Below are 3,891 nucleotides of genomic sequence, written 5' to 3'. Positions count from 1 at the left end.
TTGAAATAGGTATTCAGAGCATTTTTTCAAAAATATCCTCCAGTGCATTAATATTCTTCATTTACTTTGTAAATTTACAAATGGTACAATATCATATTGCTCATCAGTATATTTCTCTTTTTGAATGGCTCTGATTTCTAATCACAGTCCAAGACCAAGTATCATCAATACATCCTGCTAGAATTCCTGGACATCAGACAAATTAATAATATAAACCATGTCAATATCAGCTCTACTATCATTGAAACAACCTAGTTTTCAGTTCGTTGTGAAATGCTGAATTGCATTATGGGAATTCATCCCAATGACAAGATTGCTTGGAATGAGACATGTGAAATTGAGAAAACAAACCATGGAAAGTCTGTAAGAATTCAGTCAAAAGTGGGAATAATAATAATAATAAAAAAGGAAAACCTCCTGGATTTTGGGTATCATTCTACATAGTCTGGTAAAGACTAATTGAAATGCTGTCTTGTTCTACAATACTGTGTATGTTCTAAAACATACAGAGGATATAAAACAAGCAACACTACATCCATATATCCGTAGTTCAAATTGCAAAGTTCTTGAAACAACATATTGTATTCGATCTTGAATCAGTTTCAAGTCACCATATTGTAAAACTCAACAAAAAAATTGAAATATAACCTCATCATACCCCATTTTACCCATTTGCTTTGACGACCAAACTTCAAAGCGTATTTGAAACTGCCAAAATAATTGTGTCAGAAATACAAAACTGATGACAATCTTCTATTTCGTACATGGAATATTTATGCTGTACTGCAATGCAGATGGAGGATTGTGAGCTTGGGCATTTCCTAGCACAAACATCCTACATGAAATACATAGATGTGACTTTAAAGTTATGACTACAGTTTGAAAGGTCTGTCTGTCTTCACACGCTTGATGAATTTGAGGATTAGGCACGTAAAGTTTACAAAATACACCCAGTCATGTCTGAGACCTCAAAGGCTTTGTCAGTCAAGATATCTTTGTTTTTGTGTATTGTTTCTCTCTGAGCAGTAAGGAGGTTTGTGTGAATATCTTATGCCTGAGATGAAATGCACACTTTTCCAAAGCTGGCAAGATATCACATTAAATTACCAAATATGACTTATATTTGTTGGAAGTGCCATTCATAAAACATTTCTAGGATCATTCATGGCATCACTAGTAGTAGTGTTTGTTGCTGTTTTTGGTCCTCTTCAAAGTATTAGTGAGATCACTGCTTGACATACTGTTTGTTTTGTTTTGTTTTTTCATACATTGGCATACTGTTGTAAAACCCTCTACTTCTTTACACTTCACACGGAAATACATATGAATGACTACAATAAACTTCTATTATAATATATTTCAATCACTAGAAGTGAATTCATGAGTTCTAACCAATATTAATCTGATATTTTCCCAAACAACTACATAGAAACCACAGTAGAATCCTCCATAAGATTGGAGTTAACACTCCATGATTGTGAGCATTCATTCTAAATCTTAATATCACTTTCAATGAGTTAACTTACAAGGACTGATAAAGATTCACCGATTACATTTACCTTCTGGTAAGCAGTGACTTATGGTGACTTTGAATGACCATGAATGATTCTTTCTTTACACTATGTATGAAAGTTCCCAAAATATATCTATTTTAGCATACATGACAATAAAAAATAAGATATGTGGTTGTCACCTTCATTTTCAATCTCTACTTCTCTGTATTTTGTAACACAAGCTGTACCTTCAATTGGCATTCTCTTTCATTCTCTAAGATGTAATTAAATGTTAAATATAAAGCTTTTCAAGACAAGCCATTGTTTACTGTCAATACTGACCTTGATGTTTGTTTTTCAAGTCAGCAACAAACCACAAGATGCAAATTATGAAGAGCACTGTGGGATACAGTTATCTCAGTTCTCAATAAACTGATTTGTATAACCTCACTATTTCTCAACATGTCTTTAAAGCATTAAATCAGTTTCTATGGTTTTTAAACCCATCAATCAACAAGAGACCTGGGGGTCACACCCTCACCCGAGTATCGCAAGTTCACCTTCCATGCATTCTTGCAGACTCTTACCTGAGAACATTGGAAACTTATGGTGGGGGTAGCTTTGAGAATGGGGGCATTGTGTCCATTTACATATTCCATCGCACTGGTAAAAATACCAGCCAAGTACTCTGTACTTTATAGAATGTTGGATTATGCAGCTTGAGAAAAAAGACTTTAAAGCTCTATCACTTTTGATTAGAACTAGAGAATTTTTTTTTTGAATATTCATTAATTCAGGAGGTTTGGACCCCCTGGGGCCCCAAGGAAAGCATGGTGCCCATTCAAACACTTTTGAGATCTTATGGGAATGCTAATTGACAAGTTTGGTGAAAATCCATTATGTTGTTTTCAGCAAGAAGATGAAAATTTAGGCCCGCATTTGGAGCCCCCCCCCCTACCATCCCACTTCCTTGGGTCCCAAGAGGGTGGGGAGGGGGCAGGGCACCCCTGACTCTCCCATGAACAAACTTGAAACAGCAGTCATCAATATACTGACTCCCCCTGGGGCATGGTGCCCATTTGATGGAATTGATATTCTATTCCCCTAGGGATGCTACCTGCCAAGTTTGGTGAAAATTAGTGCTAGGGTTTTCAAGAAAAATACGAAACTTTATAATTTCGGTCCAAATTTAGGCCCCCTGGGGTCCCCAGGTGGGGCATGGTGCCCATTTGATGGGAATAAGATTCTTTCCCCCAAGGGATGCTACCTGCCAACTTTGGTAAAAATTCATATTGGCATTTTCAAGAAAAAGATGAAAATGTACAATTTGGGCCCCATTAGGACCCCTCCCCCACCCCACTCCCCTGGGTCCCAAGGGGGGCACCCCTGATTCCGCCATGAACAAACTTGAAACTACAGTCATCAATGTATTAATTCATAGTATTAACTTTTCATAGCTCTATCATTTCTGGTTCTAAGAAGAAGATTTTTTGAGATTCCTTAATTTAGGGGGGTTTGGGCCCCTCTGGGGGCCCCCTGGGTGGGACATGGTGCCCACTTGAACAAATTGAGATCCTATTCCCCTAGGGATGCTACCTGCCAAGTTTGGTGAAAATCGGTCAAGGGGTTCGCAAGAAGGAGATGAAAATGTAAAAGTTTACACACGAGGGACGCCGGACGCCGGACGAAGAGCGATCGCAATAGCTCAGGTGAGCTAAAAAGACTGGGCCAGTCCAGAATGAAAGTCTATTCTACTCTTTATCCTTGCTATATTTCAATTCTCACATTGTCATTGCCGCCAGTGAAGTTTGCAAAAGTAGTAGTTTCCTTTGGAATTACGGTGGGATATAAAAAATATCGTTTTGTACACCCCGCTTTGATGAGAAATTTTCTAAATCGCCATTCTTCTTCTGAAGACAGTGTATTCACCTACCATGTACAAGCAAACTTGCTACAAATCCTACTATGACATTATGTAGACTTCTCTCCTGTATGGACAATACAGGTATCATGTGAACGAGTAGACAGGGAGTAAAACCTAGTATATCACCTCTACCAGCTTGCTGCTTTTATTCTCTCTCACATCTACCTCGTTCTTTGACGTCTAGGGTATGGCCTGTCAACATAAACATGACTAATACTTCATTTACACAAATACGAGGTACATCATGAATTGAAGAGGTACAATGATACTGTTTATGATTTTCGGAGATAAATCCATTCACCCATGATCACCTCATGGCTAAAACAAGATATGTGACAAACTCATCCAATAGTCTCACTGTTTGATTATCTAAAAGCTACAGCAAACAACTTTAACTGTGATCAAAATCAAGTGTATGTCAATTGCTATATACTGGTATTAAATGATTCTCAAACATTGTTCAACTTTTACATT

The sequence above is a fragment of the Diadema antillarum genome, unplaced genomic scaffold (genome assembly GCF_040938485.1).
Source record: "Diadema antillarum isolate AM-2024a unplaced genomic scaffold, OU_Dant_1.0 seq00000315_RagTag, whole genome shotgun sequence".
Lineage (NCBI taxonomy): Eukaryota > Metazoa > Echinodermata > Echinoidea > Diadematoida > Diadematidae > Diadema > Diadema antillarum.
The sequence above is the reverse complement of the archived record's forward strand: the minus strand, read 5'-3'. Positions refer to the sequence as shown.